We start from the raw sequence: 13619 nt of genomic DNA, 5'->3' as shown, positions 1-13619 counted from the left end.
ATTTATATAAATTATCTTAGGGAATAATACATAAATTATATATTTAAACATTATATTAGTGTTTAGTGGAATGCATAAGGAGTCAAATTGTGTTAAAAAGAGCGATTTTTAGAAAATTTGGAAAACTACTTTTTTCTGTTCATATTATAACTAAATGGATTTTAAAGGTTTCACTCAGCCAATATATATCATTCACAATTTATTAAGGAATTTTACAAAAAAACACCATAAATTTTATATTTAAACATGTAAAAACTATTTGTTTTACATTTGGAAGAAAATAATTGTAGAAAAACTATTTATAATTAAACCTTTGTGTTTGGATTTTTGGAGTAAAATTTTCTCAAAGGCTCTCCTGCACCATTCTCAATGCAAATCATTCCCACACCTATGGGAAGAGATAGGCGAACGTTGTGTAGATGATTTGTGTTTGCTGGGTAACTACAACATTGTTTTAAGTTGCTTCACAACGTAACTACAACATTGTTTTAAGCTGCTTCACAACGTAACTACAACATTGTTTTAAGTTGCTTCACAACGTAACTACAACATTGTTTTAAGTTGCTTCACAACGTAACTACAACATTGTTTTAAGTTGCTTCACAACGTGACTACAACATTGTTTTACGTTGCTTCACAACGTAACTACAACATTGTTTTAAGCTGCTTCACAACGTAACTACAACATTGTTTTAAGCTGCTTCACAACGTAACTACAACATTGTTTTAAGCTGCTTCACAACGTAACTACAACATTGTTTTAACTTGCTTCACAACGTAACTACAACATTGTTTTAAGTTGCTTCACAACGTAACTACAACATTGTTTTAAGTTGCTTCACAACGTAACTACAACATTGTTTTAAGTTGCTTCACAACGTAAATACAGCATTGTTTTAAGTTGCTTCACAACGTAACTACAACATTGTTAATTCATACCATAACTACAACATTGTTGCTTTACAACGTAACTACAACATTGTTGCTTCACAACGTAACTACAACATTGTTACTTCACAACGTAACTACAATATTGTTGCTTCACAACGTAACTACAACATTGTTACTTCACAACGTAACTACAATATTGTTGCTACACAATGTAACAACAACATTGATACTTCACTACGTATCTACAACATTGTTACGTCACAACGTAACTACAATATTGTTACTTCACAATGTAACTACAACATTGTTTCTTCACAACGTAACTACAACATTGTTACTTCACAACGTAACTACAACATTGTTACTTCACAACGTAACTACAACATTGTTACTTCACAACGTAACTACAACACTGTTTTAAGTTGCTTCACAACGTAACTACATCATTGTTACTTAACATAACTACAACATTGTTTCTTAACATAACTACAACATTGTTGCTTCACAACGTAACTACAACATTGTTGCTTCACAACGTAACTACAACATTGTTACTTCAGAACGTAACTACAACATTGTTACTTCACAACGTAACTACAACATTGTTGCTTCACAACGTAACTACAACATTGTTGCTTCACAACGTAACTACAACATTGTTGCTTCACAACGTAACTACAACATTGTTGCTTCACAACGTAACTACAACAGTGTTGCTTCACAACGTAACTACAACATTGTTGCTTCACAACGTAACTACAACATTGTTGCTTCACAACGTAACTACAACATTGTTGCTTCACAACGTAACTACAACATTGTTGCTTCACAACGTAACTACAACATTGTTGCTTCACAACGTAACTACAACAGTGTTGCTTCACAACGTAACTACAACATTGTTACTTCACAACGTAACTACAGCATTGTTTTAGGTTGCTACACAACGTAACTACATCATTGTTTTAAGTTGCTACACAACGTAACTACAGCATTGTTTTAAGTTGCTACACAATGTAACGACAACATTGTTACTTCACAACGTAACTACAACATTGTTAATTTACAACGTAACTACAACATTGTTACTTCACAACGTAACTACAACATTGTTACTTCACAACGTAACTACAACATTGTTACTTCACAACGTAACTACAACATTGTTACTTCACAACGTAACTACAACATTGTTTTAAGTTGCTTCACAACGTAACTACATTGTTTTAAGTTGCTTCACAACGTAACTACATTGTTTTAAGGTGCTTCACAACGTAACTACAACATTGTTTTAAGTTGCTTCACAACGTAACTACAACATTGTTTTAAGTTGCTTCACAACGTAACTACAACATTGTTGCTTCACAACGTAACTACAACATTGTTGCTTCACAACGTAACTACAACATTGTTGCTTCACAACGTAACTACAACAATGTTGCTTCACAACGTAACTACAACATTGTTGCTTCACAACGTAACTACAACATTGTTGCTTCACAACGTAACTACAACATTGTTGCTTCACACCGTAACTACAACATTGTTGCTTCACAACGTAACTACAACATTGTTGCTTCACAACGTAACTACAACATTGTTGCTTCACAACGTAACTACAACATTGTTGCTTCACAACGTAACTACAACATTGATACTTCACTACGTATCTACAACATTGTTACTTCACAACGTAACTACAATATTGTTACTTCACAATGTAACTACAACATTGTTTCTTCACAACGTAACTACAACATTGTTACTTCACAACGTCACTACAATGTTACTTCACCTACAACATTGTTACTTCACAACGTAACTGCAACATTGTTACTTTACAACATAACTACAACATTGTTTCTTCACAACGTAACTACAACATTGTTTTAAGTTGCTACACAACGTAACGACAACATTGTTTTAAGTTGCTTCACAATGTAAATACAGCATTGTTTTAAGTTGCTTCAAAACGTTACTACAACATTGTTTTAAGTTGCTTCACAACGTAAATACAACATTGTTTTAAGTATCTTCACAACGTAAATACAACATTGTTTTAAGTTGCTTCACAACGTAACTACAACATTGTTTTAGGTTGCTTCACAACGTAACTACAACATTGTTTTAAGTTGCTTTACAACGTAACTACAACATTGTTTTAAGTTGCTTCACAACTTAACTACAAAATTGTTTTAAGTTGCTTCACAACGTAACTACAACATTGTTACTTCACAACGTAACTACAACATTGTTACTTTACAATGTAACTACAACATTGTTTCTTCACAACGTAACTACAACATTGTTACTTCACAACGTAACTACAACATTGTTACTTTACAACGTAACTACAACATTGTTACTTCACAACGTAACTACAACATTGTTTCTTCACAACGTAACTACAACATTGTTTCTTCACAACGTAACTACAACATTGTTACTTCACAACGTAACTACAACATTGTTACTTCATAACGTAACTACAACATTGTTGCTTCACAACGTAACTACAACATTGTTACTTCACAACGTAACTACAACATTGTTACTTCACAATGTAACTACATCATTGTTTTAAGTTGCTTCACAATGTAACTACAACATTGTTTTAAGTTGCTTCACAATGTAACTACAACATTGTTTTAAGTTGCTTCTCAACGTAACTACAACATTGTTTTAAGTTGCTTCACAACGTAACTACAACATTGTTTTAAGTTGCTTCACAACGTAACTACAACATTGTTGCTTCATACCATAACTACAACATTGTTGCTTTACAACGTAACTGCAACATTGTTGCTTCACAACGTAACTACAACATTGTTACTTCACAACGTAACTACAACATTGTTGCTTCACAACGTAACTACAACATTGTTGCTAGACAACGTAACTACAACATTGTTTTAAGTTGCTACACAACGTAACTACAGCATTGTTACACAACGTAACGACAACATTGTTACTTCACAACGTAACTACAACATTGTTACTTCACAACGTAACTACAACATTGTTACTTCACAACGTAACTGAAACATTGTTACTTAATGTAACTATAACATTGTTTTAAGTTGCTTCACAAAACTACAACATTGTTACTTCACAACGTAACTACAACATTGTTACTTCACAACGTAACTACAACATTGTTTTAAGTTGCTTCACAACGTAACTACAACATTGCTTTAAGTTGCTTCACAACGTAACTACATCATTGTTACTTAACATAACTACAACATTGTTGCTTCACAACGTAACTACAACATTGTTGCTTCACAACGTAACTACAACATTGTTACTTCACAACGTAACTACAACATTGTTGCTTCATAACGTATTGAAGTATGGATACCACACGTACGCGTCTTACTCTGTTTAATTTCTTTGATGCTCTACCTTCCTTCAAACGGCCTTTTCGCGCCTTTGAATCTTCCCTTCTTGCCGCCAAGCGTCGATAGAACCAGCTCAGGTTTCTTAAAGACTGTCTTGCTGAGCAAGTTCTTCTCCATTCTTTATCTCACTTTCTCCAGTTCAACACTTCGGGATCTCCTTTCCCTGAACATGCCCGCCTTCTTCTTCAAGAACTTATTCATGCTACCTCCTTGCAAGTTGACGAGGCTTTCCTTGCTGTTCGTCAACAGCAACGCTTTCTGTCCTCTTCTCTTCCCAGTGATCTATGCAATATCATTTTTCCAATTGCATTTGACACTGCTCACGTCTCCTCTTCCCACCACTCCTCCACACTACACAACAAACTTCAACGCCTGATCTCCAACAGTCCTTGGGCCAAATACTCTCTCTCTGACTGTGTTACCAACCTTTCGTCCTACTCTCTTTCTAAGCACCAGCAAGAACTTCTTGGTCTTGGTCTGTCTTTTGCTACTTCCCCTGGCCCACGCTGTGGCATTGATCTCATTAGTTCCTTTGACAGGTTTGTCAATTCTAACTCTAGTACTCTTTCGGACCTGTCTGCCTTTAGAGGGGCCCTTATCCCCGTTCTTGACAGCTTGTTTTCTAAAAATAACCACCTTCCTCGTCGCTTCCAGCTTGCCCTTGCCTCCCTGAAATCTAACAACTCTATTCTTATCCTTCCTTCAGACAAAAGCAATTCGGTGGTTGTCCTTGACCGTGAGGACTACCTCCGAAAAGCAGATGTCTTGCTCTCTGACTCTCACACTTATGCTCCTCTGACTTCTAACCCTTTGGATCGCCTCAAAACTTCCTTTAACCGCAAACTAAGACAGCTCTCTAGTCTTTGCCCTCCTGACTTTGATCTCATTAAACGTTTCCGTGTCATCTGCCCTTCTCTTCCTTATTTCTATGGTCTTCCTAAGACTCATAAACCTGGTGTTCCTCTTCGTCCTATCATTTCTTCACGGGGCTCTATCAGCTATCCTCTTGCCTCCTGGCTCGCTAAAACCCTGACACCTTACCTTGGCGCTTTTTCCCCTGCCCACCTTCGTCACTCTCAGGACTTCATAGAAAGACTGCGCCTGCAACCCTCTTGTAAAATGCTTAGTCTTGATGTCGACTCTCTGTTCACTAATGTTCCGCTCGATGACGTTCTCTCTTTCCTCAGACAGAAGGCGTCAGAGGGTCTCCTTCCTCTCCCACTTCCCACTGACGTTTTCCTCGATCTCATTAGACTCTGTGTTGAATCTAACTCTTTCTCTTTCAACGGTAAATATTACACTCAAACTTTCGGTGTCGCTATGGGTTCCCCTCTCTCCCCTGTTCTTGCTAATTTCTACATGGAATACTTCGAAACTGTTCTTCTTCCTTCTATTGATACTCGTCCCTCTCTCTGGCTTCGCTATGTTGATGACATTTTTGCTCTATGGCCTCATGACCTTAATCTTTTCCAGCCTTTCCTCGCCTCTCTTAACAATCTGGCTCCTTCTATCCATTTCAAAGTTGAGTGGGAATCTAATTCCCTCCTTCCTTTTCTTGATGTTCATGTTCACAGCTCTGTGTCTGGGTTCTCTTTCTCTGTCTACCGTAAACCCATGCATAGTGGCATGTACATTCACTTCTTTTCCTACCATCCTCCTTCTGTTAAGAAAAGTGTCCTCGTCTCTCTTCCTCCGCGCTCTACGCATCAGCGACCCTCAGTTTCTTGATTCTGAAATTGCCTTTATCTACAAATCATTCTCTCGCCTTGGTTATCCTTTGCATTTCATCAACTGTGCCCACTCTCAAGCTAAACGAAATTTCTTTCATCCTAAACCTGCTTCCAACACTAGTAGCACTGTACTATGCCTTCCCTTCATATCTGAACTCAAAACTTTTACCAATACCTTTCGTCCTCTTGACATTAAACTCGCCTTTCGACAAACTAACACACTTCGTAGCAATCTAGTTCACACTGCTCCTCCTGCTTCTAATGCTGCTGGTGTCTACTCTATTTCCTGTTCATCTTGTCCTCTCCAATACTTTGGCGAAACTGGCCGTACACTGAATGACAGACTTAAAGAACACAAGAGAAGTGTTATGTCTGCAGACACTAACAATGCTCTCTTCTGCCATGTGAGGGATTCTAATCATCCCTTTGATTGGTCTTCCTCCAAAATAATCTTTCCTGCCTCTACTCTACACAGACGCCGTCTTGTAGAATCGGCTCTTATTAACAATGTACCCAACATGAACTTGAGTCCTGGCTTTGTTGCTGTGGACTCTTCCCTTTCACAGTATATACTCAAATGCTCTAATCTTTCTAACAAACGTGACTTAACATAAGCTTTCCCCCTTCCATTTCTTTCTTTCTCTTTCCCTTTCTTTCTCTCTTCTCCCTTTTTCTGTTCATTGTCTTCTACGCTCCCTTGCTATCCTCTTCTTATTCCTATTACCATCTCCTTCGGTGGTTATAATAGGAGCTGCCTCGTATGGGCCAATAGGCCTGCTGAAGTTCTCATTACTACTATCCCCTACACCTGACTTTCCTCCTCAGCTCTCTCTTGCCTATTTAATTCTTGTCCCTACCTGTCCTCATCACAATCGACTTGAGAATGGTCCAGGACGGACCGAAACGTCGTCGTCTCTTCAATTTCTAGTGTGTGGTCTGGTCATCTAACTACAACATTGTTTTAAGTTGCTTCACAACGTAACTACAACATTGTTTTAAGTTGCTTCACAACGTAACTACAACATTGTTTTAAGCTGCTTCACAACGTAACTACAACATTGTTTTAAGCTGCTTCACAACGTAACTACAACATTGTTTTAACTTGCTTCACAACGTAAGTACATTGTTTTAAGTTGCTTCGCAACGTAACTACAACATTGTTTTAAGTTGCTTCACAACGTAACTACAACATTGTTTTAAGTTGCTTCACAACGTAACTACAACATTGTTTTAAGTTGCTTCACAACGTAAATACAACATTGTTTTAAGTTGCTTCACAACGTAACTACAACATTGTTGCTTCATACCATAACTACAACATTGTTGCTTTACAACGTAACTACAACATTGTTGCTTTACAACGTAACTACAACATTGTTGCTTCACAAAGTAACTACAACATTGTTACTTCACAACGTAACTACAATATTGTTGCTTCACAACGTAACTACAACATTGTTGCTTCACAACGTAACTACAATATTGTTGCTTCACAACGTAACTACAACATTGTTACTTCACAACGTAACTACAATATTGTTGCTACACAATGTAACAACAACATTGATACTTCACTACGTATCTACAACATTGTTACGTCACAACGTAACTACAATATTAATACTTCACAATGTAACTACAACATTGTTTCTTCACAACGTAACTACAATATTGTTACTTCACAACGTAACTACAACATTGTTACTTCACAACGTAACTACAACATTGTTATTTAACAACGTAACTACAACATTGTTTTAAGTTGCTTCACAACGTAACTACATCATTGTTACTTAACATAACTACAACATTGTTGCTTCACAACGTAACTACAACATTGTTGCTTCACAACGTAACTACAACATTGTTACTTCACAATGTAACTACAACATTGTTGCTTCACAACGTAACTACAACATTGTTGCTTCACAACGTAACTACAGCATTGTTTTAAGTTGCTACACAACGTAACTACATCATTGTTTTAAGTTGCTACACAACGTAACTACAGCATTGTTTTAAGTTGCTACACAATGTAACGACAACATTGTTACTTCACAACGTAACTACAACATTGTTAATTTACAACGTAACTACAACATTGTTACTTCACAACGTAACTACAACATTGTTACTTCACAACGTAACTACAACATTGTTACTTCACAACGTAACTACAACATTGTTTTAAGTTGCTTCACAACGTAACTACAACATTGTTTTAAGTTGCTTCACAACGTAACTACAACATTGTTTTAAGTTGCTTCACAACGTAACTACAACATTGTTTTAAGTTGCTTCACAACGTAACTACAACATTGTTGCTTCACAACGTAACTACAACATTGTTGCTTCACAACGTAACTACAACATTGTTGCTTCACAACGTAACTACAACATTGTTGCTTCACAACGTAACTGCAACATTGTTGCTTCACAACGTAACTACAACATTGTTGCTTCACAACGTAACTACAACATTGTTGCTTCACAACGTAACTACAACATTGTTGCTTCACAACGTAACTACAACATTGTTGCTTCACAACGTAACTACAACATTGATGCTTCACAACGTAACTACAACATTGTTGCTTCACAACGTAACTACAACATTGTTGCTTCACAACGTAACTACAACATTGTTGCTTCACAACGTAACTACGACAGTGTTTTAAGTTGCTACACAACGTAACTACAACATTGTTACTTCACAACGTAACTACAATATTGTTACTTCACAATGTAACTACAACATTGTTTCTTCACAACGTAACTACAATATTGTTACTTCACAATGTAACTACAACATTGATACTTCACTACGTATCTACAACATTGTTACTTCACAACGTAACTACAATATTGTTACTTCACAATGTAACTACAACATTGATACTTCACTACGTATCTACAACATTGTTACTTCAGAACGTCACTACAATGTTACTTCACCTACAACATTGTTACTTCACAACGTAACTACAACATTGTTTTAAGTTGCTTCACAACGTAACTACAACATTGTTTTAAGTTGCTCACAACGTAAATACAACATTGTTTTAAGTTGCTTCACAACGTAATTACAACATTGTTTTAAGTTGCTTCACAACGTAAATACAACATTGTTTTAAGTTGCTTCACAACGTAACTACAACATTGTTTTAAGTTGCTCACAACGTAAATACAACATTGTTTTAAGTTGCTTCACAACGTAAATACAACATTGTTTTAAGTTGCTTCACAACGTAAATACAACATTGTTTTAAGTTGCTTCACAACGTAACTACAACATTGTTACTTTACAACGTAACTACAACATTGTTTCTTCACAACGTACCCCCTCCCCGCTCAGCTCGTTGTCGCCGTGTGGGGGCTTCGTGGGCGGCTGCCGGAGTGTGATGCTCCTTAGGACAGTCCTCTGTCCTTTTCTGGCCTTGTGCTCCTGCTGCCGTCCTCTCCAATTCTGCTGGGCACCTTTTCCTTTTCCTTCTGTTTCGTTTTTCTCCCCCCTCTTCTCCTATCTGCTTGCCGTTTCCTGCCGACCTTTTGCTCGTTCTGGTTCTTCCATGGACTTCTTCTATTTTGACGCCCGGGTGCTTGAGGAGGCATATTCATGCATCCGTAGAACTGCAGTACCCGACGTCGAGAGCGAGGGGAACCTTTTATTGTCAATCCCCACTTCGTCACTGAACCCGATCTCGACGGACTGTCGGTTTCTTAAGGTGGCGTTTGTGGGGCGTATACTCACGACGCACCCCTAGGAGGCCCCGACAAGATCGGCGATAGCTTCTTGTTGGGTGTCCTGCCTCTAATTGTGGCTCCATGGTGGGTGTGGGGGCACATTCGTGAGTGAATTCTTCTTTTCGTCAAGATGATAACCCCTGTTTCGGCTGCTTCTGGCTTACCTTCTCAGGCTCGTGGGGTGGGCGACCAAGCCCCCGAGTCGGTCCGTATTGGAAGACCGGGCTCTGTAGCCTCCGCTGCATTGGGCCCCGACCTTGCTCCTCCTTTGGCCTCTCTGACTCCTTCCCCTGGCTCCCCTCCCTCCTCTGTGGTTGGGTCGAGCCCCAAGCCCCCAGTGGTGACTACCTCGTCCCCTGGCGCGGCTCCTTCTCTAGTTGTAACTACTGCGCCTTTTAACCCCTCTCTCTCTAAGGGTTCTCACCGCCGTCCTCGTCACGGCCGCCCTCGCTCGATTCCTTCCAGTTCTGCTACCTATCAAGCCTTGTTTGGTCCCGCTTCGTGGGCCAAATATTTTGATCTCCTCCCTCTTGATTCTGCGCCTCCTGACGATTTCTCCCTTCATCGACATCTCATTGATTCCGTGGATGCCTCCATTACTTTCAACCCCACTCGTCTCGGTACACGTGTCGTTGCTGCTCCTTCTCAGGATGCTGCTTCCCGCTTGGCTGCCTTATCCTGCCTTGGCGAGACCCCCGTTCGGGTCTCGAAGAACGCTCAGTTGAATGCCAGTGTTGGCACTATTTTGCTCCCGCCCCATGTTGCAACCGGTGTTCGGGACCTGCGCGACTGCCACGACGATATTCGACATATCCTCGCTGCCCAGGGCCATTCTATTCTCCAGGTGGACACGTTTACTCGTCCCCCTCGTGGTAGTCGCCGTCAACCCCTCCGGGTTGTGAAGATTACCTTTGATGGTAGGACCCTTCCACCCTCTGTCATTCTTGCTGGTGCCAGGTGCTCTGTCCAGGAGTACATTCCTTCTCCTCGGCTCTGCAACAAGTGCTGGAGGTTTGGGCATGGTGCCCTCCGCTGCTCCGGGACTGTCTCTCTCTGTCCTTTGTGTGGTGGCGAAGGTCACTCTAAGTCGGAGTGCACTTCTCCCCAGGCTCGTTGCCTCAACTGCGGTGAGGCCCATCCTACCTTCTCCCGTGCGTGTGTCCATTACAAGCTTGAGGCAGCCGTCCTCAACCTGAAGCAACGGGAGCGTTTATCTTTTCCTGAGGCGAGGCGCCAGGTTCGCCGGCTCCCACCTTATGCTAATATCTCTTATGCTCGCGTGTTGCGCTCTTCCTCTCCTCGTCCTTCCCGCCTTCCTCAGACTCACAACCGTTTCCGGGCCTTGGACCCTGATGCGCCCACTGCCCCCTCCTCTGTTCCTTTGGGTTCTCTCCCGAAGGATCCTCCTCCTGGTCCTCTGTCTGGGGTTCCCCTTCCTTCTACCCGGTCTGTCGTGTCTTCTGTGTCTTCTTCCTCGTCCCCCTCCGATCCTCTTCCTCCATCTATCGGCTCTCCCCACCGCCTGTCGGTGCGGGCGGATGTCCATCGCTCTCCTCACGGCCGTCGTGTGTGCTCTCGTTCGGCTTCTCCTGTTGAGACACTGGAATCCGTTGCCCGGTACGTACTTGCTGGGACACCGGTCTCTAAGTCAGAAGCGTAAGCCTGGCTCCTCTCCTTCCTCTTCCCCGGCGGGTAAGAAGGCTTCGCTTTCTTCCTCAGCTCCTCCTTCTGGCTCTGTTGCTCCTTCCCCTCCCGTTTCAGTGCTTGCGCCCCCTGTTCCTGCTATGGAGGTTTCTTTGGCCCCTGCTTCCCTTTCGGTTGCTGCTCTTGCTGGGGTGCGCTCCCCTCTTTCTACTCCCCCTCCTCCTGCTGCTGTCCTTGACGGCTCCTCTCCGTTGTCTCCTCCTCTTCCTCCTCCTCCTCCTCCTCCAGACCCTGCCCGCCCACCTCTGATCTGTTCTCCCGTTTCCTTCCCTCCGTCTTTGCTCAGTTTACCCATGCCCCCTAACCCTGACTTTGCTGACCCTGATCCCGACCCTGATATTCTTTAACGTGCTCTGTTGCTCTTTCGCCTTTGTTTCTTCCTTGTTCTCTGTTTTTGTCCTTTCTCTTCTCGTCGTTGTCCATTCTTCAATGGAACGTTCGAGGTTATTACGCCAATTTCCTCGAACTCCAACTTCTGATTTCGCGGTTTTCGCCCCTTTGTGTCTGTCTCCAGGAGCCAATGCTTGGTACTCGTCCTGGTCGTTTTCGTGGCTATTCCTTTCTCTCCCCCCCACCCCAGCCTTTGCTGGGGCTTCTAATTCTTCTGCTCTCTTGATTCGGGCTGATGTTCCCTTTGTTCCTTTACTTTTTCCTTCGCCTCTCCATTGTTCTGCTACTCGTATCTTTGTGGGGAAATGGTACACAGTTTGTTCCATTTATCTCCCCCCGAGTGTCCCGCTCTCTCTTCCTGATTTGAAACACCTCCTGGACTCCTTGCCGGAGCCTGTGCTCCTGCTGGGTGACTTCAATTGTCGTCATTCTCTTTGGGGTGACGTTCTGACGAATACCCGGGGTCGCCTCCTTGAGCCGTTTCTCCTCTCTTCTTCCCTGTCTCTTCTGAATTCTGGTGAGCCCACTCATTTGGACTCTCGGACTCGCACCCTTTCTTGTCTTGATCTTTCTCTCTGCTCTTCTTCTCTTTACTTAGATTTCACGTGGCAGGTTCTTGATGACCTCCATGGAAGTGATCATTTCCCCATCCTTGTTTCCTTTTTCTCTTTTCGCCCTTCCCTCTCTTTCCCTAGGTGGCAGTTTGCTAAGGCAGACTGGACCCTATTTACCCTCAGTGCTGCTCTCCCTGACCTCTCCCTTCTGCCTCTCTCTCGCGCTCTCCTCCTTTTTCATGACACTGTCTTCAACGCTGCCCTCCGGTCTATTCCTCGCTCTTCCTCTCGGGGTCCACGGAAGTGCGTTCCCTGGTGGAATGCGGACTGTGCTCGGGCTGTCCGCTGTAAGCGTGCAGCCTGGAAGAGGCACCGCCGTAGGCAGACGACCGATTCTTTTCTTTTCTTTCGGAAAGCGAGTGCGGTGGCCCGTAGGGCCATCCGTACGGCTAAACGTGAATGTTGGGCATCTTATGTCTCAACAATTATGTCCGAGACCCCTCTGGCCCAGATCTGGGAGCGTATCCGCAAGATAGCGGGTAAGTTCGTTCCCGATGTTTCACCGGTCCTTCACCTCCATGATACTCTTGTGGCGGACCCGTTGCAGGTCGCTTCCGAACTGGGTTCCCACTTTTCTTCTGTTAGCTCTGGTCTTCATCTTCCCCAATCTTTCCTTCTTCGTAAACCTGTCCTTGAGTCTCGTCCTTTAGATTTCTGCACTCATCTTCAGCTTCCCTATAATGATCCCTTCTCTCTCTCTGAACTTCGTTCTGCCCTGGCCCTCTGCGGTTCTACGGCGGCGGGCTCCGATGGTATTCATTGAGATGCTTCGCCATCTCCCTCCGAGCACGTCTCAGTATTTACTGAGTCTGTATAATCGGATCTGGGAGTCTTCGTCAGTCCCTGAGGACTGGCTCGATGCCGTTGTCCTCCCTGTTCGCAAACCGGGGTCTCTGGGTACTTCCCCTAAGGACTTTCGCCCTATTGCTCTCACAAGTTGTGTCTGCAAACTCTTTGAACGTATGGTTAACGTTCGTCTGATGTGGTTCCTGGAACACCATCACCTCCTCTCCCCTTCTCAATTTGGTTTCCGCAAGTGCCGCAGCACGACAGATGTCCTGGTGAACTTGGAGGTCTATATTCGTACTGCTTTTGCTGCGAAGACCTCCGTTGTTGCCGTCCTTTTTGACCTAGAAAAGGCTTAC

Source organism: Procambarus clarkii, unplaced genomic scaffold (assembly GCF_040958095.1).
Source record: "Procambarus clarkii isolate CNS0578487 unplaced genomic scaffold, FALCON_Pclarkii_2.0 HiC_scaffold_103, whole genome shotgun sequence".
Classification (NCBI taxonomy): Eukaryota; Metazoa; Arthropoda; class Malacostraca; order Decapoda; family Cambaridae; genus Procambarus; species Procambarus clarkii.
The sequence above is the reverse complement of the archived record's forward strand: the minus strand, read 5'-3'. Positions refer to the sequence as shown.